The 26,970-nt window shown below is 44.3% G+C and overlaps 1 long non-coding RNA gene across 1 annotated transcript in view; it reads left to right on the top strand.

Moving 5' to 3' along the window:
- Positions 1 to 15,243: 15,243 nt before the first annotated feature.
- Positions 15,244 to 26,970, top strand: part of LOC141096783 (uncharacterized) — a 43,089-nt gene continuing 31,362 nt past the window's right edge. Inside the window, exons 1-2 of the long non-coding RNA XR_012233774.1 lie at positions 15,244 to 15,354; positions 15,455 to 15,514. This is a non-coding gene — a long non-coding RNA (uncharacterized lncRNA). The remainder of the gene's footprint in view (positions 15,355 to 15,454; positions 15,515 to 26,970) is intronic.

The following is a 26,970-nucleotide window of genomic DNA, read 5'->3' as shown; positions in this document are numbered from 1 at the left end:
ACCGCTGGATCCTACGGTTTATGGCTTCTGCAGCCGGGATTCATCCCATACTCCGCAGTCAGGGGCTTCCTTGGGATCTCAACACCGTACTCAAACCTAAGATCCATTTGAGCCTCTAGATTCCTTGACCATGGAAGCCTAACCCTTTAACCGTCCTCTTAGTCGCAATTACTGAGGCTAGACGTATGGGAGAATTGCAGGCCATGTCAATTCAAGAAGCTTACCTTGCAATCAATACAGATATTATCCTGAGATTAGATCATGCCTGTCTTCTCAAAATTTCATAGGAATCAGGACATTGTACTGTCCTCATTCGGCCCAAGCTCTCCCAACCCTAAGGAAGAGACCTTCCACACTCGACATTTGCAGAGTGGTCCTGTCTACCGACAATAGAGTGAAGCCTAGCGGATTCACCAGAATCTATTCATCCAGTTCTCAGGACGAAATAAGGCAAGAAGGAGTCAAAGAACACGATCGCGAATTGGATCACACAATCTATCTGCCTGACTTTCGCATCACAGAAGCTGGCTCCACCCGCCTCACTGAGGCACATTCTACCCATGCGATAGCAACATCATGAGCAAAAAAAAAAAAAGGGGAATGCTTCGTCAGAGCGGATATGCAGAACCGCCCCTGGTCGTCCATCCACACGTTCACCAGGCGTTACAGGCTAAATTTCAATGGGGATTTAACATTTGGCAGACGAGTGCTGCAGGCCGTGATTCCCCCCCTAAAGAAATTGGCTGTTGGTATTACTCCGATGTAGCTGTCGTGGAAGGTGACTAGAGAAAATAGAATTAGACTTACCGGTAATTTGGTTTCTAGGAACCTTCCACGACAGCACTAATTTCCCTCCCTATCTGATATTCTTATTGGATGATTCCTGCACTTTGGTGGTAACTATTCATACTGGTGTCCAGGAAAACGCTGGTGGTTGCAGGAAGGGGAGGGATATTTAACCTCTTCCTGTTCCTGTCCCTTATTAGGGCGGGGTAGACATCCTCCGATGTAGCTGTCGTGGAAGGTTCCTAGAAACCGAATTACCGGTAAGTCTAATTCTATTTTTATTATGCAGTCCGCAAAATGTTTCGGCCTACATGGCCTTCATCAGTCCGACTGCTTAAAAGTATTGTGGAGAAATGGGGAACAAGCGTGAGTTCCTACTGTAATGGAAAACTTGTAGGTGAGCTGTCCGGCTCCTTAGTATCGTATATTAATTCAGAATAGTTGTAGGAAGAACCTGTTACGTTGAAAAGGAGGCTTGTTACCAGTTTCTCTGTAGTTATATTAGTTGCCGTGTGGCAGTATAGCAGGTCCTGATGAGGTATGGGAGGTCAGTGGTGATGGGCGTCAGGCTGGACGCGGTTTCCTCCGCTTGTCTCGTGTCAGAGCCTGACGCCCATCACCACACGGCAACTAATATAACTACAGAGAAACTGGTAACAAGCCTCCTTTTCAACGTAACAGGTTCTTCCTACTACTATTCTGAATTAATATACGATACTAGGGAGCCGGATAGCTCACCTACAAGTTTTCCCATTACAGTAGGAACTCACGCTTTTTCCTCATTTCTCCACAATATTTTTAAGCAGGTGGACTGATGAAGGCCATGTAGGCTGAAATGTTTCACAGACTGCATAATAAAACTTTCTTCTATGGACCCTTAAGTTGAGTGCCAAGTTATTTTTCACTATTAACAGTAAATGCCAGCCTGCAGTAAGAGGTGCCTGCCCAAGGAGGGTGAAGTGGAAGGAGAAGAGGTGCCAGCAAAACCGGATGGTGCGCTGAAGGAAACGCTACCTAGTGAAAAGTGGAGCAGTGATGTAAGATGTGCAGTGACACAAAGGCTGGTGACCTTAGTCTGATGGGAGTCAAGGAGTGGATAGTACTCTGTAACGATGGTGAGAGAAGCCCAGAGAGGTGATTGCTGTGTGCTATGAATGGGTCACTAAGGAGGAAAGCACAAAAGGCTATGCCACCAGAACACCAGAGAGGTTGGTCACTCTCAGCGGATTGCAGACCCCTGATCTTAACACAACTAGCAGTAGCCATGGAGCATTTCTACGATGCCCTAGACGCTTCTTCACAGCCGGAGGACTAACTAAGCCTAAAGACAGAAAGGTGAAATCTAAACTGCCCCGGAGCAGATCCCCAAAGGAATAGACAGCCCCCAAACATATATTATCGGTGAGACAAGATGAAACACAGAAAGACAGAAAATAGACTGAGCAAATGATGGGGCCCACACTGACTAGATAGGACAGAAAAGGCACTGTCTGCAATCACGCAAAAACCCTAAAAATTCCAACACGACTGAAGCACAAAATACTGAGGTTAGCACAACCTCGCCCCCACTATATAATAATAATACATTTTATTTTTATAGCGCCGACATATTCTGCAGCACTTTACATTTCAGAGGGGATTTGTACAGACAATAGACATTACAGCATAACAATAATCACATACAGTAGATTATAACAAATACCAAGAGGAAAGAGGGCCCTGCTCGCAAGCTTACAGTCTATGAGGAAAGAGGTAGACACGAAAGGTGGGTGGTAACAATTGCCCTGATTGTATGGACCAGCCATAATGTTAAGTGTGCAACAGTACAGACACAGAGGGCTAATGGATGCATAAAGCATGTGGGAACATGATGCGGGAAACTTTTGGCTGTGCCACACAGGGATAGATTAGGTTAATGTGTTGAGGCAATAGGCCAGTCTGAATAAATGCGTTTTCAGGGCACGCTTAAAATTTTGGGGATTGGGGACTTATCGTATTGACCTGGGAAGTACATTCCAAAGAATTGGCACGGCGCGTGTAAAGTCTTGGAGACGGGAGTGGGAGGTTCTGACTATTGAGGATGCTAACCTCAGGTCATCAGCAGAACGGAGGGCGCGGGTAGGGTGGTATACTGAAACAAGGGAGGAGATGTAGGGTGGTGCTGAGCCATGGAGGGCTTTGTGGGTGAGGGTAATAAGTTTATAATGAATTCTGGAGTGGATGGGTAGCCAGTGTAATGACTGGCACAAGGTAGAGGCATCGGTGTAACGATTGGTGAGGAATATTATCCTGGCTGCAGCATTCAAGACAGATTGGAGAGGGGAGAGTTTGGTAAGAGGGAGACCGATTAGAAGAGAGTTACAATAGTCCAGACGAGAATGAATAAGAGAAACAGTAAGAGTTTTTGCAGAGTCAAAAGTAAGAAAAGGTCGAATTCTAGAAATGTTTTTGAGGTGCAGATTACAAGAGCGAGCCACTGATCGAATGTGGGGGGCAAAGGAAAGCTCGGAATCAAGTATGACCCCAAGACAGCGGGCCTGTTGCTGGGGAGTAATAGTGGAACCACACACAGAAATGGCAATGTCGGGTATAGGTACATTAGTAGAGGGAGGAAACACCAGGAGTTCAGTCTTTGACAGGTTCAGTTTCAGATATAGTGAGGACATGATGTTAGACACAGCGTTTAAACAATCGCCGGTGTTTTCTAGAAAGGCTGGCGTGATGTCAGGAGAAGAAGCGTATAATTGGGTGTCATCAGCATAGAGATGGTACTGGAAACCAAATCTACTGATTGTTTGACCAATAGGGGCAGTGTACAAGGAGAAGAGGAGGGGGCCTAGAACTGATCCTTGGGGGACCCCAACAGTAAGGGGAAGGTGAGAGGAGGAGGAACCGGCAAAAGATACAGTAAAGGAGCGGTCGGAGAGATAGGAGGAGAACCAGGAGAGAACGGTGTCCTTGAGGCCAATGGAACGGAGCATAGTGAGGAGGAGCTGATGATCCACAGTGTCGAATGCTGCAGAGAGATCCAAGAGAATTAGCATGGAGTAATGACCATTTGATTTAGCTGTTAGCAGATCATTAGAGACTTTGGTGAGGGCAGTTTCAGTGGAGTGTAAAGAGCTGAAACCGGATTGGAGAGGGTCGAGAACAGAGTTTTCTGAGAGATAGCGGATAAGACGGGAGTGGACCAGACGTTCCAGGAGTTTACAGATGAAGGGAAGATTAGAGACAGGTCTATAATTAGCTGCACAGTTTTGATCGAGGGATGGTTTTTTAAGTAGTGGATGTATGATGGCATGCTTAAATGAGGAGGGAAAAATACCAGAAGAGAGAGAGAGGTTAAATATTTTAGTTAGGTGAGGGGTGACAGCAGGGGACAGGGACTGGAGGAGATGTGACGGAAATGGGTCACTGGTGCAAGTAGTTGGGCGAGAAGATGCAAGGAGCCTGCTAACTTCTTCTTCTGTGACTGGTTCAAAATCAGAGAGTGAGCTAGATGCAGTGGGGGAGGGAGGACAGTGCATGGTATGAGATGATTGGGAGATAATTTCCTGTCGAATCTGGTCAATTTTTTCTTTGAAGTAATTGGCCAGATCGTTAGCTCGGAGCTCTGTGGTTGGGGCCTGTACTCTTGGATTGAGTAGAGAATGAAAAGTGTCAAAGAGACGTTTCGGGTTATTGGACAGTGAGGTGATGAGGGTGTTGAAATAGATTTGTTTTGAGAGGTGAAGGGCAGTGTTGTATGTTCTAAGCATAAACTTATAATGGATGAAATCTTCGTGTAGATTGGATTTTCTCCACAGTCGTTCGGCGCACCTGGAGCACCGCTGCAGGAAACGTGTTTGCACCGTGTGCCAGGGCTGTCGCCGTCTGCGTCGTGGTGTTCTATTTATAGGGGGTGCAAATTCATCCAGGGCACTTTGAAGTGTTTCATTGTAATGCTTCAATGCAGAATCAGGACATGAGAGGGAGGAGATAGGGGCCGATGAAGACTGCAAGTTCTGCATAAGTTTCTGGGTGTTAATGGCCTGTATGTTTCTATAAGTCTGGACAGTGGGGGTGACCTGAGCGGCCTGGCAGTTCTTGATAGAGAATGAAAGAAGATTGTGGTCAGAGAGCGGGAGAGGGGAGTTTGCAAAATCATCCACTGCACAAAGCCGAGAGAAGACCAAGTCAAGGGAGTTTCCGTCTTCATGCGTTGGAGAATTAGTAAGCTACGAAAGGCCAAATGAGGAGGTTAGAGATAAAAGGTGAGTAGCAGATGGGGAGAGGGGAAGAGCAATGGGGATGTTGAAATCTCCCATGATGAGGGTAGGGATGTCACAGGAGAGAAAATGTGGAAGCCAAGTGGCAAAATGATCCAGGAACTGATGGGAGGGGCCGGGAGGACGATACACCACCGCCACTCGCATGGAGAAGGGAGTGTAGAGTCTGACGGCATGGACCTCAAAAGAAGGGAAGACTAGTGAGGGTACTTGAGGGATAACCTGAAAGGTACATTTTGGTGATAGGAGCAGACCAACGCCTCCACCTGCTCTACTGTCTGATCTTGGGGTATGAGAGAAGTGTAGCCCCCGTATGAAAGAGCAGCAGCAGCAGTAGTGTCTGACTGCTGGATCCAGGTTTCAGTAAGAGCCAGGAGGTTAAGAGAATTAGAAAGGAAAAAGTCATGGATGAAGGAGAGTTTGTTACACACTGAGCGCGAATTCCAAAGTGCACAATTAAGAGAGACAGATGGCATGCAGGGAATATTAATCAGCACTATATCAGCACTCAGGTGTGAACTGGCAGCTAGCAACAGGCTAATACAGCAGGGGACTGAGCAAACAAACACAAGATACAAAAATACAGGGCAGGAGCCAGCTGACTCCTGACAGCAAGGCAAAATCAGAGGCAAAGGATTTAGCAAATGACACTAAAGGGGGTTTTACACTAAGCGATATCGCTAGCAATATCGCTAAAACGTCACTGGTTTTGTGACGTTATAGCGATATTGCTAGCGATATCGCTAAGTGTGATACTTACCAACGACCGGCTCCCCCGCTGTCCATCGCTGATCGCGCGAGAATGTCCGGCTCCATTTCTCGTCGGGCGCTTCCTGCTGGGACTTCCTGCTGTGACGTCCAGCGACGCGTGGAGGCGGGCGGGAGGACGCAGGATCGCTGTGTGTGAATGGTAAGTATCGTGCGCTGCGTCGCTGCTGCATCGCTGTGAGGTCTTTCTGTATGAAAGCTCACTAGCGATCATTTAGCGATGCACCAGCGATCCTGACCGGGTCGGATCGCTGGTGCATCGCTAAATGTAAAAGGACCTTTAGGCTATGTGCACACGTTGCGGATTCTGCTGCGGATCCGCAGCGGATTTGGCCCTGCGGATCCGCAGCAGTTCTGCTGACATGGTACAGTACCATGTTAACCTATGGGTTTTAAAATCCGCTGTGCCCACGCAGCGTTTTTTTCCGCGCGGATTTGCTGCGGATTACAATCCGCAGCACGTCAATTGTTTGTGCGGAATCCGCAGTGGTTTCACACCTTTAACATTGTAGAGGTGTTAAACCACAGGCTAATCTGCAGATAAACCGCAGGTCTTTTGACCTGCGGATTTTGCCAAATCTGTGCAGGAAAATCCGCAGCCCAATCCGCAACGTGTGTACATAGCCTTAGCTAGAAAATGCAGGATCAGGCAGGAGACAGATATCCTCACTATGCACAGACAGGAGTATCACTGGCAGCCACTGAGTTAAGCTTGCTCGCTTATATACTCCCTGTCACTACCCCCACTTCTCCAATTATCCTCTGCAGCTGTTGGATTAACATCATGTTGACCAGCTCCACTACCAGCAGTATCCACCAGAGGGAGCCCTGCCTCAAAAGTCGGATTAATATAATGAGACTAGGAAACAAAAGAGCGCAATAGGGTCTTATCTGGTGATAAATGGAATAGATATGAAAAAAGTCTACTCACCCTTTCCAGGAGAGGTATAAGCATATAGACTCGCCGTCAGCTTGCTGCACGCCCGAAGGTCCACTGCGTGACCTCCAATGCAAATCCTTAAGGATATAAAGTTATTCTCGGGCTTACTGTGCGCTGCTTGACCGTAATGAAATCACCACAATGTAAGAAATTTGACCATTTAATTCCCTACGCGTTTCAAAGTGTAAACCACTTCTTCTTCAGGGGTTGTCAACCCCTGAAGAAGAAGTGGTTTACACTTTGAAACGCCCTACGCGTTTCAAAGTGTAAACCACTTCTTCTTCAGGGGTTGTCAACCCCTGAAGAAGAAGTGGTTTACACTTTGAAACGCGTAGGAAATTAAATGGTCAAATTTCTTACATTGTGGTGATTTCATTACGGTCAAGCAGCGCACAGTAAGCCCGAGAATAACTTTATATCCTTAAGGATTTTCAAAAGTCGGATTAAGAGAGTTCACAACAGTACCCCCCCCTTGAGGAGGGGTCTCCGAACCCTCATCCACACCACCAGGCCGATCAGGATGGGCCCGGTGAAAAGCACGAACCAATCTCTCGACATGAATATCGGAAGCAGAGACCCAAGAATTATCCTCCTGGCCATAACCTTTCCACTTGACCAAGTACTGGAGTCTTCGTCTAGCCAGACGAGTGTCCAGTATTTTCTCTACCTCATACTCCAAATTACCTTCAACCAATACAGGGTCAGGGGGATCCGCCACAGGAACTACTGGCTCCACAAACCTTTTCAACAATGATTTGTGAAAAACATTATGAATCTTGAACGTACCTGGAAGAGCCAAACGGAAAGAAACGGGGTTAAGGATTTCCAAAATCTTATAAAGTCCAATGAACCTTGGCTTGAATTTTGGAGACGCAACCTTCATTGGAATATTTTTTGAGGACAACCAAACCATATCACCCACTTTGAACCGTTGACCAAAGGTCCTATGCCGGTTGGAAAACTGTTGGGCCTTTTCCTGAGAATGGGACAACTTGTCCACTACTTGGTCCCAAATCTGCTACATTCTGTCCACCACAGAATCCACACATGGGCAAGCGGAAGCCTCCACCTGCCCCGAAAAAAATTGAGGATGAAAACCAAAATTACAGAAAAACGGAGACATCAAAGTGGCAGACCTAGCTCTATTGTTTAGAGCGAATTCGGCCAAGGGCAGAAATGAGACCCAGTCATCCTGATCAGCAGATACGAAACATCTCAAATAGGATTCCAAAGTCTGGTTTGTTCTCTCAGTTTGTCCATTGGTCTGAGGATGAAATGCAGAGGAGAAAGATAACTGAATTCCCAGTTTAGAACAAAAGGCCCTCCAAAATCTGGAAACAAATTGGACTCCTCTGTCTGACACAATATTCTCAGGAATCTCGTGCAAACGAACCACTTCTTGAAAAAAAGGGGCATCAACTCAGAAGAAGATGGCAACTTCGGGAGTGGTACAAGATGGACCATCTTGGAAAATCTATCACAAATCACCCAGATAAGTCATTCTCTGAGAGACAGGGAGATCAGAAATAAAATCCATTGAAATGGTCCATGGCCTCCTGGGCACCGGCAGGGGCATTAACAAACCACTAGAACGAGAACAGAACTTGGACCTGGAACAAGTCCCACAGGACTGCACAAAATTCCTGACATCACGAGATAAGGCAGGCCACCAAAAAGACCGATTCACCAAATCTCTGGTACCAAAAATACCCGGATGACCAGCCAGCGCGGAGCAATGAATTTCAGCCATCACTCTTTTCCTCCACTGGTCAGGGACATACAATTTCCCCACAGGGCATCGTTCAGGTTTGTCCTCCTGAAATTCCTCTAGGGCAAGTCTCAAATCGGGTGAAATGGCGGAAAGAACCACACCCTCACCTAGAATGGTAGTAGGCTCGGTCACATCATGAGAATCCGCAAAGAAACTCCTAGAAAGGGCGTCCGCCTTAACATTCTTAGTGCCTGAAAGAAAGGTGACCACAAAATTAAAACGCATGAAAAACAAGGCCCACCTAGCTTGTCTAGGGTTCAGGCGTTTGGCTGATTCAAGATAAATCAAATTCTTGTGGTCGATAAGGACCACAACTTGATGTCTAGCTCCCTCCAACCAATGTCTCCACTCTTCAAATGCCCACTTCATGGCCAACAACTCCCGATTCACCACGTCATAGTTACGTTCAGATGGGGAAAATTTTCGAGAAAAGAAGGCACAGGGATTCATCTTAGAGGTTACCGGATCCCTTTGAGATAAAACGGCTCCTGCACCAATCTCAGAAGCATCTACCTCCACCTAAAATGGAAGTGAAATATCAGGTTGCCGCAGAACCGGAGCAGAAGAAAATCTCAGCTTAAGCTCGAGACTGCCTCTGGAGGCCAATTCACCACATCAGCGCCTTTTTTGGTCAAATCTGTCAGTGGTTTAACAAAACCAGAAAAATTACTTATAAATTTACGATAGAAATTAGAAAAACCCAAAAACTTCTGGAGAGCCTTCAAAGAAGTGGGCTGAACCCAATCATGAATGGCCTGTACCTTGGCCGGGTCCATTTCAATAGCAGATGGGGACAAAATGAATCTCAAAAACGAAATCCTCTGTACAGCAAAGAGACATTTCGATCCCTTAACATACAGAGTATTTTCTCTCAAGATCCGGAACACAATCCGTACATGTTCCACATGAGAATCCCAATCACTGGAAAAAAATCAAAATATCATCCAGATAAATTATCAAAAACTTATCCACAAAGTCCCGGAAAATATCGTTCATAAAAGACTGGAAGACGGAAGGGGCATTAGTGAGCCCAAAAGGCATCACCAGGTGCTCAAAATGTCCCTTCGGAGTATTAAAAGCCGTCTTCCATTCATCCCCGTGCTTGATGCGAATAAGATTATACGCCCCTAAAGTCAAGTTTGGTAAACCAACAAGCACGTTTGACCCTGGAAAATAAATCAGAAATCAGGGGTATCGGGTACTGATATTTAACAGTGATCTTATTAAGGGAGCGATAGTCAATACATGGCCTTAATGAGCCATCTTTCTTGGCCACAAAAAAAACCCAGCACCTAAAGGTGAAGAGGATGGTCTTATATGACCCTTCTCTAATGACTCCTTGATATAAGATCGCTTAGCATCATGTTCAGGTACAGATAAGTTGAAAAGCCGACCTTTGGGAAATTTACAACCGGGCATCAACTCAGTTGCACAATCATAACTCCTATGAGGAGGCAAAGACGCGGACTTACTCTCACTAAATACATCAGAAAATCAGCCAAATAGTCAGGAACATCTTGAGATTGGGGAGCGGTGGAGAAAACAGGAGTGTCACCAAGAGCACATTGACAACCCCAACTCACCACAGACACAGATTTCCAATCCAACACAGGATTATGGGTCTGCAACCACGGAAAACCCAGTACAATAATATCATGTAAATTGTGCAACACCAAAAATTTACAATTCTCTTGGTGGTCCGGGGCGACCCGCATAATCACCTGGGTCCAAAACTGGGGTTTATTTTCCGCCAAAGGGGTAGCATCAATACCCCTCAAAGGAATAGGGGTCCGCAGGAGTACCATAGGAAAACCACAATGCTTGGCGAAGTCAAAATCCATCAGATTCAAAGCTGCTCCTGAATCCACAAACGCCTTAGCGGAAAATGTAGACAAGGAGCAGATCAAGGTAACAGCCAAAAGAAACTTAGGCTGCGCATTGCCCATCGCAAATGAGTGAGCAAAACGTTTCTCTCGTTTAGGGCAGACTGAAATAGCATGAGAAGCATCTCCTCAAAAGAAGCATAACTTATTACACCTTCTAAACTCTTGATGTTGCACCCTAGACAAAACCCTATCACATTGCATGGGTTCAGAGGTTTGTTCGAATGGTGGCACCACCTTTCGCGTAGTTTTACATTCTCGTAAACGTCGATCAACTTGAATGGCCAACGACATGGAGTCGTCAAGACCAGAGGGGACAGGAAATCCCACTATAACATCCTTTACGGATTTTGCCAGACCTGTTGTGAGTTCATTCTCTGGTTCACCAGTTGTGAGTTCTCCTTCCAGACTCCCTCTGGTGGTAACAGGAGGTAGTGAGGCTGATTTGATCGGTGGAGGTCTGCCACCTGAGAATGAGGATGACGATTGGATCTCAGGAGTCTCAGATTGGATTTAAGACAGCCGACGCCCTATTCATTTGCTGGTGATTCCTTCTGGCTTGTCAGCTCTTGGTTTTCAGCTCTGTTCCAGTCATCTAAAGCTAAGTTTTTCTGCTAATGTTCACACTTGATTTTGTTGGTCTATTCAGTGCTTTGTGTGGTCAGCCAGCCCCAGCTGGGGGCTGTGCTGAATTTCCACTCTTATTTATCTGTATTTGCCAATTTGCTTTTTGTCCCTTACTAGATTTGCCTCCTTTTGCTCTGTCTCAGAATATTTCAGAGTGCTGATATAGTGGGTGAAGTCTAGTGACTTCAGGGTTAATTTTGTAGGGTTTTGGGCAGGTTGCAGACAGTGCCTTTCCTCTCCTTTCTAGTTAGTCTGGGCCCCATCGTTTGCTCAGCCTATTTTCCTACCTGTGTTTGTGTTTTCATCTTGTTTCACCGTCAAAACATGTGTGGGGGCTGTCTATTCCTTTGGGGTCTGCTCTGGGGCAGTTAGTTTTCCCTTTTCTTGCTTTAGGCTTATTTAGTCCTCCGGCCGTGATGAGGCGTCTAGGAACATCGTAGGCACGCTCCACAGCTGCTGCTAGTTGTGTGGTAGGATCAGGGATCTGCAATCTGCATAGTTACCAACCTCTCTGGTTTTTCTGGGCTTAGCATGTTTAGGTTTTTTCCTCCTCGGCGACCCATTCATAACACAGACCTTTCTGAAAGAGAGCTGCTAGGGCATCATCATTCCATTTAGTAAGGACCGCCCACTTTTGGAATTTTTGACAATATAACTCAGCAGCATCTTGACCCTGTTTTAATGCCAATAAGGTTTTCTCAGCTTGATCAATAGCATTAGGCTCATCATACAATAACCCCAGGGCTTGAAAAACTGCATCTACATTAGCCAGAATAGGATCTCCAGGTGTCAGAAAAGGCCCAGTCCTGAGGATCGCTGCGCAGCAGGGAAATTACAATTTTAACCTGCTGCACCGAGCTCCCCAAGGAGTTAGGCTTCAAAGCAAGAAATAGTTTAAAATTATTCTTAAAGTTCAGAAATTTTGACCAATCCCCAGAAAACACATCAGGAGTAGGGATCTTAGGTTCTACAACAGATGATTGAGCAAGATCAGCAGATTCTCCGCACTTCAGCAGCGAGCTGCTCAACACAATTGGACAATTGCTTTGTCTCCATTAAAGGGGTTGTCCGGGCTTTTCACATAATCTCAATACATATCTGGGCTGCAGAATTATGACAATAAGTAATTTACTTTCTGTCACTAGTTTGCACAGTTTCCTAGATATTCTGAACAGAATGTCCAAGGGGGGGTGTGTTATGGCATTGAAATGAGAACTAGTCGTAACCTCCTACTCTACTTCAAACATGCCCTCTTTAGCAACAACCCCACCCTCCATAGCTACAGGCCCTCCCTGTCCACATGAAGAAGCCCTCATCACACAGTAATGAATTCTTCCCCTCCAGCAGCCTCACTGCAGAGAGCAGCTGCTCCTCCCCCAGACACACACTGAACAGTGTTCTATGGAAAGTGAAACCAAACCAGTGAGGAGGGAAAATCGTCCTGTATTCTGGTCCACTCCATGATTACAATACATAACTCATAATCAGTAATTCCTTCCCTCACTGTCCAAGGCTGCTGGCAGAAGTGAGAACAGACTGTGTGATGGCCAGTGATGGGGGTCTGCAGCTTCTAATCTGCACAGGGGATGGCAGTCACTGATGTAATCTGTTGTGTGACAAAGCCTCTGCTGTGTGAATGGGACAGCTCTGTGTCACTGATGTCTTCACACAGCAGCAGATTTGGTGCAGTTGTATGTGTGAGCACTGTGTCTCTAATGACACAAATACTGATGGGAGCAGCCTGTCCCAGAATACAGGACGATTTTCCCTCCTCACTAGTTTCACTTTCCATAGATCAACATGTGTCTGGGGGAGGAGCAGCTGGGTGGTCTGCTCTCTGCAGTGAGGCTGCTAGAGGGGGGAGGATTTGTTACTGTGTGATGAGGGCTTCTTCATGTGGACGGGGAGGGCCTGTAGCTATGGAGGGTGGGGTTGTTGCTATAGAGGGCATGTTTGGAGTAGAGTAGGAGGTTACGACTAGTTCTCATTTCAATGCCATAACACCCCCCCTTGGATGTTCTGTTCAGAATATCTAGAAAACCGTGCAAACTAGTGACAGAAAGTAAATTACTTATTGTCATAATTCTGCAGCCCAGATATGTACTGAGATTATGTGAAAAGCCCGGACAACCTTTTTAAGGAAAAAATCCTCCTACGACCCAGAGAAAAAGAGGGAAAAAATATATAAAAAACACTTTTTTTTTTTTTTTCAATTCTTTCCTTCTTTTCTGTACCGTAGAGTCTACAGTTTGTCCGGTGATTCTGTTATGAATGGGTCACCGAGGAGGAAAGCGCTAAAGGCTATGCCACCAGTACACCAGAGAGGTTGGTCACTCAGCGGATTGCAGACCCCGATCTTAACAACACAACTAGCAGTAGCCGTGGAGCGTTCCTACAATGCCCTAGACGCTTTGTCACAGCCGGAGGACTAACTAAGCTTAAAGACAGAAAGGTGAAGTCTAAACTGCCCCGGACCATATCCCCAAAGGAATAGACAGCCCCCAAACATATATTGTCGGAGAGACAAGATGAAACACAGACGCAGACAGAAAATAGACTGAGCAAATGATGGGGCCCATACTGACTAGCAGCGTCAGACTGGCCCACTGGAGAACTGGAGGATTCTCCGGTGGGCCCTGGCACCTGCTGGCATACAGGGCCAGCAGTTGCTTAGGGCCCCCACTGCTCCAGGGACCCCCAGCCATTGATCTGCCACTAATAGCGGCACACCACACAGCTGCTGTGGGGCCTGTGCCAGCGGAGCAGCAGCGAGTGTCAGGAGGCAGTAGAACCTGTCCCCGCTACTAAAGAGAAATGAATATTCACTGCATCCCATGCCCACATGGGCGTGGGAAGCAGTGCATATCATTTCACTCTCGGTCTCCACTCCCCTGGGGCCCCGCCCCCCAGCCTAAGCAGCCGGCGCCGCCCTCAATTGCAATGGAAGAGAGAGCGTCTCTCTCCCATCAGTCCCCTCTGCTCCTGACTCACAGCCGGTGCACAATGACGACACTTCATTGCGCACCCGCTGTGTGTCTGGCAGACGGGACAGCTTCTGAGTCTGAAGCAGGCATCAGCGTGGGAGCGAGGAGGAGAGGTGAGTATTGTGATTTTTTTTTATATCTCTATCTATGTCTATATCTATCTATCCATCCATCTATATCTATCCATCCATCCATCTATATCTATCCATCCATCCATCCATCTATATCTATCCATCCATCTATCTCTATATCTATCTCTGTATCTATTCTCTGTATCTATCTATATCTATTTCTATATCTATCTGTCTATCTCTATATATCTCTCTATCGCTCTCTGTATCGATCGATCTATCTCTATATCTATCTATCTCTATATATGAAAAGAGCACAGCAGCACCCTGTAAATGCCAAGACATATGATGTCAATGGAAATAAAAAATTTCAAACGCTCTGTCCCTCAGCAAGATGTACTTACAAAAGCGAAGGTTCTTAGCGCATGATTTCGCCAATTCATGTGTGCCCGTCAGCCGCGGCAAGGTGACACTTCTCTGACGGGTCCTGTCTAAACCCTTCCATATCCTACTGTATATGCCACTTTCTGGTTAAAAAAAAACCTACTATAATGGACAGACATGTCTCTCCTGCGCTGCAAGCCTACAAGTGAATTGGCTAGTAGAACTGGTTGAGAACACCTGCAGGTTAACCGGAGGAGTGCAAGTGTCTGGCAGAGGGAGTCACACCCCCCTATAAATAGCTATACAAAAAAACCTGACCAGCACGTCCAAGTGTGAATAGGTGCAAGCTGCAGTGACTGCAAAACATATATGAAAAAAGGAATAGGTTTTAGCATGCACTCGGTCTTATTATGAACGAGGAGCTGGTGTAACGGACCTGGTGGTCCCAATATAGAATAATTATATAATTCACCGAGAGGTTAATATCACCAACAACAGTTATACCTTATCCTGTCATCTTGCATAATGTGCCCATTTATACACTCACCAATAGCCCTGTACATATTGCCTATACTTATACTTCACCTACATTATGCTACCACTTCTATTTAGAATGCTAGTGCCATTTCTCCTATGCAGGAAAGCACACACAGCCACCACCATTTGCTATACATGTGTTGCCAATCCTCCGGCTGCCCTAGCAGCGACCATAGTATGCACACAGCAGCTGCATGACGTCACTTCCGGTCTGGGCCGCTCACTTCCGGTCCTGCGTCACACAGGGGCTTTAAAATGCTCACCAGGAGCCATGCAGGCACACACGCCGACTCGGCCAGGTGCGGGAGCGCTGCTTCAGACAGCAACCCCTGCAGGTAAAGACTCTCCACCACTCATGCTCTGCCTTGTGACTGCTCCTAGGCGCTTTGGGCTTATTTTAACTGAACACACATTTTCCTTATCTAACATTTGCAGATCCCCACTAGCCATTGATGGTGATCCGGCACCTTTATAAGGATTTTAGCATATGACTAGGTACCATACATTCCTTTTCTATGGTTTCTGTACTGTGTCTCACACATGCTAATTATTTTCACCATTCTTTGTGGTCTCTGTGACACCACAGGGATTTTCATCCCTCTTCTCTATACCCTTCTCTTGTATGGCACTGGATTAAGGTAATTACATACCTCTCTCTGCTTTTAATTATACCTCATTTGTTACCAGTTGTCTTGACAGTCTAATCAGTGTATATATATATATATATATATATATATATATATATATATATATATATATATATATGTAAATACTTTATTTAACATGTGCTCTACATGCTGTGATCCATGGATTAGTGTACAAGTATGCACCAGGATGACCTTCTTATTTATTTTTTGTTCATATTTTTATTTTTATTCTGCAAATTTTTGTTACTTATATGTCTTTTTTTACTTTACAGCGATTGTGTGATAAAGGCTCTGGTGGAGCCGAAACGTTCTATATATCGCTTCCATTGCAGTATTCTGTTACGCTCCCAGATTGTGTGTTAATAAAATTTAAACTATTTGGCATGAGAATCCACAAGAGGGTGCGGTGAATTATATAATTACTCTATATGAAAAGAGCACAGCAGCACCCTGTGAATGCCAAGACATATGATGTCAATGGAAATAAAAAATTCCAAACGCTCTGTCCCTCAGCAAGATGTACTTACAAAAGCGAAGGTTCTTAGCACATGATTTCGCCAATTCATGTGTGCCCGTCAACCGCGGCAAGGTGACACTTCTCTGACGGGTCCTGTCTAAACCCTTCCATATCCTACTGTATTTGCCACTTTCTGGTTAAAAAACCTACTATAATGGACAGACATGTCTCTCCGGAGCTGCAAGCCTACAAGTGAATGGGCTAGTAGAACTGATGGAGAACATCTATCTATGTCTATTTCTATATCTATCTATCTATCTATCTATCTATCTATCTATCTATCTATCTCTATATCTATTTATCTCTATATCTATCTATCCATCCATCTCTCTATATCTATCTATCCATCCATCTATCTATATCTCTTCTCTCTATCTATCTCTATATATCTATCTATTTCTATATCTATCTCTATATCTATCGCTCTACAATATATCTATCTATCTCTATATCTATCTATATCTCTATCTATCCATCCATCTATTTATCTATCTCTATATCTATCTCTATATCTATCGATCTATGTCTATATATATCTATCTCTATATCCATCTATCTATATCTATCTCTATATCTCTCTATGTATCTATCTATATCTCTATCTGTCTATCTCTATAGCTATCTTTCTATCTATCTGTATATCTCTCTCTATCTATATCTCTATCTATCTCTAGCTATCTATATATCTATCTCTTTATCCATTATCTGTCTATCTTCTATCTATATTGTTATACCCTATGAGGGGGCAGCATTATACCCTATGAGGAGGTACAGTTGTGGCCAAAAGTATTGACACCCCTGCAATTCTGTCAGATAATACTCAGTTTCTTCCTGAAAATGATTGCAATCACAAATTCTTTGGTATTATTATCTTCATTTAATTTGTCTTAAATGAAAAATCACAAGAGAGTAAAGCAAAAAGCAAAACATTGATCATTTCACACAAAACTCCAAAAATGGGCCAGACAAAAGTATTGGCACCCTCAGCCTAATACTTGGTTGCACAACCTTTAGCCAAAATAACTGCGACCAACCGCTTCCCGTAACCATCAATGAGTTTCTTACAATGCTCTGCTGGAATTTTAGACCATTCTTCTTTGGCAAACTGCTCCAGGTCCCTGATATTTGAAGGGTGCCTTCTCCAAACTACCATTTTTAGATCTCTCCACAGGTGTTCTATGGGATTCAGGTCTGGACTCATTGCTGGCCACCTTAGAAGTCTCCAGTGCTTTCTCTCAAACCATTTTCTAGTGCTTTTTGAAGTGTGTTTTGGGTCATTGTTCTGCTGGAAGACCCATGACCTCTGAGGGAGACCCATCTTTCTCACACTGGGCCCTACATTGTGCTGCAAAATTTGTTGGTAGTCTTCAGACTTCATAATGCCATCCACACAGTCAAGCAGTCCAGTGCCAGAGGCAGCAAAGCAACCCCAAAACATCAGGAAACCTCCGCCATGTTTGACTGTAGGGACCATGTTTTTTTCTTCGAATGCCTCTTTTTTCTCCTGTAAACTCTAGGTTGATGCCTTTGCCCAAAAAGCTCTACTTTTGTCTCATCTGACCACAGAACATTCTTCCAAAACGTTTTAGGCTTTTTCAGTTAAGTTTTGGCAAACTCCAGCCTGGCTTTTTTATGTCTCGGGGGTAAGAAGTGGGGTCTTCCTGGGTCTCCTACCATACAGTCCCTTTTCATTCAGACGCCGACGGATAGTACGGGTTGACACTGCTGTACCCTCAGACTGCAGGGCAGCTTGAACTTGTTTGGAGGTTAGTCGAGGTTCTTTATCCAACATCCGCACAATCTTGCATTGAAATCTCTTGTCAATTTTTCTTTTCCGTCCACATCTAGGGAGGTTAGCCACAGTGCCATGGGCTTTAAACTTCTTGATGACACTGCGCACGGTAGACACAGGAACATTCAGGTCTTTGGAGATGGACTTGTAGCCTTGAGATTGCTCATGCTTCCTCACAATTTGGTTTCTCAAGTCCTCAGACAGTTCTTTGGTCTTATTTCTTTTCTCCATGCTCAATGTATTACCCAGTATAGTCCCTGGTCACAGGTGAAGCCGAGTAGGTCATAGTACCACAGCGAGGGCACATAAACCTCATCTGTGCCGGCACCCGACTTCCTCGACTTCTCCACCTTGTTCAGCTCCTTATTATAAACGGTGTGGAGAGACTGGATTTTTTTTCACCTTCTTGTTTGAGTTATGACGCTTAAAGAGGCAAATCATCTTCTCATACGCCTCCCTTTTTTTGATCCTATTACTGTACTCAGCGGACTTTATTTTCCAAAGACATGGAAGTGACCGATACAGCTCAATCATCTCCCGAACGAACTCCTCACTATTGTAAGACATCTGTAAAGAAAAAAATGGGTTAACAAACTATGAACATGAATGGAACTTTGTTTAAAGTAATAAAAAGTAAACCACAAAAAAAAAATAATTACAGAAAAATACAGGGTGTTGGGTGTGTTCACTTCATACAGCCTAAAATGGCTGCCCATGCATGACCCTTTGTTCTCACAAAGAAAAGAAAAGAAATAAAAAAAACACCCTCCCATCATAGCAACTGGAGCACAAATTTAAAGAGTTTAAAAAAATAAAACAAAAAAAAAATTATATATATGTGGAAACGCTGTTGAGACCCCAAAATATACCTACCATAAAATGGCTATAGAAGCAACGCTGATGGTAAAGCAGATGAGACAATGTGGAGTCGCAGCCGTTGGATGCAAACAGGATCTGAACTAGGACACACCCGGGTCAGGAACAAAGAACTGAAGCGCTACTATGTTGGCGAGCTTTCTTTTAAAAGAAGCTAATCAGGACGCTGTAGTGACCACAAATCGGAGCAGAGGGAGGCGTGGAAATGGGAACGCAAATCCACGCCTTTGTCTTGCTTGTGAGTCGCTAATGAGGTCGCTGGGCTACGTGTCAAAAGTGACGATACAAGCGACGCTGCGGGACATGAGCGACCAAAAAAATGTCCAGACATTTCGGGCACGATCAGCGATACCCTGCAGGGGGGCCGGTCGCTGGTCACTGTCAAACACAGTGATCTCGCTGGTGAGATCGCTATAACGTCACAATACTAGTGACTCAGCAGCGATTTCGCTTAGTGTGACAGGGCCTTAATGGACAAAGAGAGTGGAGCAAGCTCAGGAAGAAACTGAATGTGTATTAAAATGTCTGATGTTCCAAAAGGAACGTCCACAAAGTTTTGCACCTGCTATCCCCTGGACATACCAATCCCTATGTTAATGTTCAATAAGACAGTTTATTTTTGAGTGGTGGTATCCCTCACTGAACTCTACAATATCTGGTTCTGACCAGCCAAAGTCACCCTTATCATGGGGTCTGCAAGGGCATAGGTCCTCTACAACTAAAGTCCACACACTCAGCCAGGACCCCCATTTTCATGTAGCATGCCGAGGCGAGAAGCATGAGTACCTCGCCCACAGCTACTGACCCGTACCACGTTACACAATGATAGTTAAAGATTGGCAATGAAGAGGCCTTTAGGAGAGAATGTGATACTGGTCCCTATAGTCTTCAGTTCAAGTACACTCACAGCTCGGTGTTACATTGATTTGGTGGTCAACCCAATGATATGGCCATTTCTCCAGTCCCACGAGATGTTTTCCAACACCACGATGCCGGGCTGCATGTTGCTTAAGCTACTATGAGCAGCCTATGTGCTGCCAGGCCATTATATTACTTTGTTTTTTTCTGTTGTTCTGTTGAATCACAATTCAATAGCAATATCTGGTTTTCATTAGTTGATATTCAGTAAGCTTTACTCCCAAGGGTGGTTTACACGCTAATGCCCGGGCCAATTTTTACAATTCTGACTACTGTCCCTTTACAAGGTCATAACTCTGGAACACTTCCATGGATCCTGCTGATTCTGACATTGTTTTCTCGTGACATATTGTACTTCATGTTAGTGGTAAAATTTAATTCATATAACTTGCGTTTATTTGTGAAAAAAAACGGAAATTTGGCAAAAGTTTTGAAAATTTTGCAATTTTCCAACTTTGAATTTTTATGCCCTTAAATCACAGAGATACGGCACACAAAAAAACTTAAGTAACATTTCCCACATGTTTACTTCACATCAGCACAATTTTGGAACCCAAATTTTTATTTTTTTAGGAAATTATAAGGGTTAAAAGTTGACCAGCGATTTTTCATTTTTACACCATTTTGTTTTTAGCGACCACTGTTTACTATGAGATATTTTTAATGGTTTCAACACTCCAATTAATTATTTTACTAATTAGATATATATCCTTCTAACCTCCTTGAACCTTCCCAGAAGGTCATTGAATCTTGTTCAACCAGATGGTCAAACTGTCCAAGCAGAACAAATAACTGGTTTCTGGTACAATCTTGACACTTATCTGCTAAAACAAAGAAGTCTTTTGAATTTCAAAGATGAGAGTATTCTAATCAGTACCTTCCCAGGAATTTTATCTTGTTAACTATATGTTAGTTAGATACTGTACAGGTATCTAAAGGCCCTTTTACATTTAGCGATGCACCAGCGATCCGACCAGCGATCCCACCCGGTCAGGATCGCTGGTGCATCGCTAAATGATCGCTAGTGAGCTTTCATACAGAAAGATCTCACAGCGATGCAGCAGCGACGCAGCGCACAATACTCACCTTTCACACACAGCGATCCTGCGTCCTCCCGCCCGCCTCCACGCGTCGCTGGACGTCACAGCAGGAAGTCTCAGCAGGAAGCGCCCGACGAGAAATGGAGCCGGACATTCTCGCGCGATCAGCGATGGACAGCGGGGGAGCCGGTCGCTGGTAAGTATCACACATAGCGATATCACTAGCAATATCGCTATAACGTCACAAAACCAGTGACGTTTTAGCGATATTGCTAGCGATATTGCTTAGTGTAAAACCCCCTTTACTAAAGGCCCCGTCTCACTAAGCGACTTACCAGCAATCCCGACACCGATATCAAGGTGTCAGGATCGCTAGTAAGTCGCTATGTGATCGCTGGTGAGCTGTCACACAGACAGCTTCACCAGCGATCAGCACAGCGATGCCGAGCGCCCGGCATTGCTGGCCATCCTGTAAAAAATAGAATCAAAATAAAAAATATAGTTATTCTCACCTTCCGACGTCCCGTTCAGTCATCCTGCCTCTCTCCACGCTCCGGTCCCAGTGATCCTTTGCACGAATGACCGCGAGATGTCACGGTCTCGCTGGATAACAAAGTCTCGCGGTCATTCGTGCAAAGGATCACTGGGACCGGAGCGTGGAGAGAGGCAGGATGACTGAACGGGACGTCGGAAGGTGAGAATAACTATATTTTTTTATTTTTTTTATTATTTTTTACACCTGATCGCTGGTCTCCCGCTGTCACACACAGCGATGTGTGCTGGCCAGCGGGAGACCAGCGACCAAAGAAATGTCCAGAGGTTTCTTCCAGCGATACCGGCAGGGGGGCTGCTCGCTGATCGCTGTCACACATAGCGATCTCGCTGGTGAGATCGCTGTTACGTCACAAAAGTTGTGACTCAGCAGCGATCTCGCTACCGAGATTGCTTAGTGAGACGGGGCCTTAACATATAGGTACACACAACTGGGGATATTAAAGGCTTTAGGCTAGTTTTACATTTGCATTTGGAGGCGCAACGGACACTTGTCGTGAAGCTCCGCCCCCTGCTGCGCTCCTCAGGTCAGCTCCGCCAGGCCAAGGAAATTAAATTAAGCTTTTTGTTACACATGTAAATGAGGTGGCAGTGTTCTACTAGAGATCTGAAGACAGTTCACACCTCCACAAGAAGGTCTTCAGATCTCTAATAGAATACTGCCACCTCATTTACATGTGTAACAAAAACCTTAACTTAATTTCCTTGGCCTGTATCACCTCATGTCCTGTTGTAATTTCTATTTAAATGTTGCCATCTCTTCTCAGTAATTCACTTGTAATCTAGCCTGATGAAGGGGCCTTCTGAGCCCTGAAAGCTTGCTTGCAAATATAATTTCTCTGGTTAGCCAATAAAGGTATCACTGCTTGAATACTTTGGGGGGGGGGGACATAAGTATTTACATCTATTTTTCTGGCTAACACGGTACCACAATATTATTTTGCATTGTACATCGCAGGAGTAAAAGAAGAAACCTTGGCCATTTAATTAACATGTAAATAGCTCATTTCTGCAGCAGTCCATCTGCCTAAAATAAGGGTACACTTAGTGATGCACCAGTGATTCCGACAACGATATGATGCGGTCAGGATCGCTGGTGCATCGCTAAGTGGTCGCTAGTGAGCTGCCAAACAGGCAGATCTCACCAGCGACATCGCAGCGGTCGGGGGTATCTACTTACCTGTAACACTAGGCGATCCTGCGTCCTCCCGCCCGCGTCCGCGCCACAGGAAGCCCAGCAGGAAGTTGACGACGAGAAACGGCCCAGGATGATCTCGCGCGATCAGCGATGGACAGCGGGGGAGCCGGTCGGAGGTAAGTATCAGACATAGCGATATCGCTAGCAATATCGCTGCTGCGTCACAAAACCAGTGATGTTATAGCAATATTGCTGGCGATATCGCTATGTGTAATGGGCCCTTAAGAAGATATCTTATTATTTATTTTTGAGTTTTTAACATTTTTTATTTTAGGCGCTCCCGTGCATATTGGGTTTTGAATAATTTATGCGTTAAAGAAATGATTTCAGTGAATGTTTGTTTGTTGATGTCAGTCTTTTGATCTTGATATAGCTTTGTTCACCTACACCTGAGTCATGCAATACAAATGTGTGGTTACTCAGTGTGTGTTTGTCTATATGTAAATGAGAATCTCTCCTGCAAACTGAATGAATGCATTAGGTGAAGCCAGAGTGTGTTGTTGATGTAATGTGAATGTTATGATGTAAAAAATAACTAATTTGCTAGAATTGGTTAATAGCATATTGGTTTGGGTTCTGTTTTCCTTAATATGTAATTGTACTTATTTTGATTGAGTAGTAACATTATCTTGTGATCTCAAATAACATGATTGTACTGGAAATTATGGTCATTATTATGCAAATGAGATTGACAAGAATTTGATGTGTTTGATATTCTGGAGTTCTGATTTATTTCTGTGTTTGTGTGTATATATATATATATATATATATATATATATATATATATATATATATATATATATATATAATATGTCCATACATATTATCTAGAAAAAAATATTTGCTACGGTAGAAAATTTCAAAGGTCATTCTGGGCACAATTAATTTGGACCAACAAACCTACAGTAATTTTGTGTTATTCATTTGATCAAGGGGTGGAAAACAAGCCACCAGGACTGAGTACAAGTTAATCTATCTTGGACTGTTGCTTTTTGACTGAGTTAGCTCTGCCAAGACTTTGGAAGTTTTTGCAAGTATGATTGTGAATTTCACTTTCCCACACTGCAGGCTGTGTCTTGTGCGTAGACTGAAGATGTCCAATTGAGCTCTGAGACTGAGCCCAGATGCTGCTGAACCGTCACCAAGGTGAAGGCCCTGAACAGTGGCAGCAATAGAAGATGAAGGGACTCTTATGCTCAGCCATGGACACCTGCACTCCCCTCACCCATTGCTTTGGAGAAACGAGGGGATAATGTCATGAAGGGCAGGGACAGATTGCTCTTTCAGGCCTCGTCACACACATCGATCTCGCCAGCGAGATCGCTGTGTGTGACGCGCCAGCGAGATCGCTGTGTGTGACAGGGATCAGCGACCGGCTCCCCTGCCGGTTATCGCTGATCATGCTTGATCGTCCTGGGACATTTTTTGATTGTTGGTCTCTCGCTGTCCAGCGCGCATCGCTGCGTGTAGCAGCGAGAGACCAGCGATCAGCGACGCTGGACACTGGTTTCCAATGTAAACATTGGGTATCTAGGAACCGCGCGGCTCCTAGACACCCAATGTTTACCTTGGAAACCAGCTTGCACACTGCTGCTGATCGCTGGAGGGGCTGTCTATGTGACAGCTCACCAGCGATCAGCTAACAATGTCCCAGCGATCCCATCCATGTCGGATCGTTGGTGGGATCGTTGGGACATCGTTATGTGTACTGGGGCCTTTAGAGTCTGTTCTTTTGCTAACCAGGGAACATAGTGTAGTCACCTTGTCATTAAGTTTTTGGTGATGAGGGCATAATACTCCCTGTGCTTCCCTGCAACAGAGATCCAATAGGATTGTGGTCTAAGAACATCTGAAGAAAGAAGATTTCTACAAAGACATTTCATATTTCAGAACCTCCTGGTCCAATGCTTGTTTTTTGTATTGTTTTTTCCCTTTTAAGCCCAGGATGTTGTTTTTTTTTACCAAAGCAGTTTTCTATTGGTAGCAAATAAATATATAGGAACAATGCAATAACTGGTATAGTTTAGTGGCAGGTTAATAAATTAAAGTGATTGAAACCAGGGGTGGAATGTATACTATGAGTTATTTTTAATGGTTTCAACACTCCAATTAATTATTTTACTAATTATATATATCAAGAGAAAATGGAACAGCACAATCCAAAATCTTCAGGTGCACAGGCCTCCCAAGCAATTATCCCAAAAGCCAAAATTCACATATGAAAAAACTGAAGGCAGCACTCCTTTTCAAAGAGTAAAAAATGTGGTTTTATTTCAGACCCACATGGTTGGTGACGTTTCGGCTCATGAAGAGACTTTATCAAGCAGTGAATCTAATACACTTGTATGTATATATATATATATATATATACACACACATGTATTTTTCAAGTGCTCCAATTAATTTACAAATGTGCATATCACATATTAATTCACATATTTTCATATTTGTAAATCATAAACAGTGATTACATAATATCCTCCGTTACATTAAATGCATTGTGCATAAAGTGCTTACAAAAAACTGTGCTAATCTTACAAAATAGTATTGCATTGCTAATCTCAAAATAGTGCAGCTGTGTACACAAAAACACTCACTTAATTCAGGAATCCACTGCACATATGGAGGACGCCATTAGCCATCTCGCATTCATTATAGTCTCTCATTCACATAACGCCAGTAACACCATGGCCAATCATATCTCTTGTGTGGCATTTCACTCAGTGCACTTGCCCAGTGCACACTATACAGCATCTCAGCGCCATCTTGGAAGAGGCATATGATCATGATTCACTATTTTTTTGCATACTAAATAAATATTTTTAATTCTATTATTTATGCCAAACGGTACTTTTAAAGTTCCAACAATCACTTCTATTTCAGCGCTGTGCATATGCTCTTATTTAACCCCTTCCTGACATCAGACGTACTATCCCGTCCATGGGACCCGGGCCTCTATGCCCATGGACGGGATAGTACGTCTAGCGCGATCGTGGCCGGGTGTCAGCTGATTATCACAGCTGACACCCGACACTATGTGTCAGGGGCGGTCACGGACTGCCCCCGACACGTTAACCCTTTGCACACCGCGATCAAACACGATGGAGGTGTACCGGGGGTTAAAGGGAAGCATCGGCAGGGAGGGGGCTCCCTCCGTGCTTCCCTGAGCCCCCCACAGCAGCGCTGCTGCGGGGGACTCTTTCCCTGCAGGCCTCCAGATCCAAGATGGCGACGGGGACCTTCGGGGGCCTGCAGGGAGCTGGCTTCCTCAGTGCCTGCAAAGCGCAGGCATGAGGAAGCCTTCTGCACTGCCTGTGACAGATTTCTGATCTGTCACAGTGATCTGTGATGTTACAGATCAGCGACCTGTCACGGGACAGTGATGTCCCCCCTGGGACAACCTAATAAAGTTAAAAAAAAGGTGTAAAAATAATTTTTTTAAAAATCGCTAAATAAAAAAAAAAAAAAATTCCCTAATAAATTCATTTTTTGGTAATAAAAAAACAAACAAACAATAAAAGTACACATATTTGGTATCGCCGTGTCCGTAACGACCTGCCCTATAAAACTGTCCCATTAGTTAACCCCTTTAGCAAACCCCTTAAAAAATAAAAATAAAAAAACGAAGCAAAAAATAATGATTTAGTATCATACCGCTGAACAAAAAGTGCAATGATGCGCAATCAAAAAGATGCATATAAATATCCATGGTACCGCTGAAAACGTCATCTTGTCCCGCAAAAAACAAGCTGCTGCACAGCATCATCAGAGAAAAAATAAAAAAGTTACAGCTCGCAGAATAAAGCGATGCAAAAATTATTATTTTTTATATAAAATTGTTTTTATTGCATAAAAGCGCCAAAACATAAAAAAATGACAAATGAGGTATCGCTGTATCCGTACTGACCCGAAGAATAAAACCGCTTTATCAATTTTACCGCACGCGGAACTGTGTAGACGCACCCCCCCAAAAGAAATTCATGAAACGCTGGATTTCGTTCATTCTGCGTCCCAAAAATCGGAATAAAAAGCGATCAAAAATTGTCACGTGCCCGAACATGATACCAATAAAAACGTCAACTCGTCCCGCAAAAAATAAGACCTCACATGACTCAGTGGGTCAAAATACGGAAAAATTATAGCTCTCAATATGTGGTGATGCAAAAACTATTTTTACAATAAAAAGCGTCTTTTAGCGTGTGACAGCTGCCAAAAATAAAACCGCCATAAATAGTAAATCAAACCCCCCGTTATCACCCCCTTAGTTAGGGAAAAATAATAAAATAAAAAATTGTATTTATTTCCATTTTCCCATTAGGGTTAGGGCTAGGGTTAGGGCTGAGATTAGGGTTAGGGGTGTGTTGGGGTTAGGGTTGGAGTTAGAATTGGGGGGTTTCCACTGTTTGGGCAC

The sequence above is a fragment of the Dendrobates tinctorius genome, unplaced genomic scaffold, assembly GCF_039654945.1.
Source record: "Dendrobates tinctorius isolate UK_male_01 unplaced genomic scaffold, ASM3965494v1 ptg000079l, whole genome shotgun sequence".
NCBI classification, from domain to species: Eukaryota; Metazoa; Chordata; class Amphibia; order Anura; family Dendrobatidae; genus Dendrobates; species Dendrobates tinctorius.
This window is presented reverse-complemented; position numbering and strand designations above follow the sequence as displayed.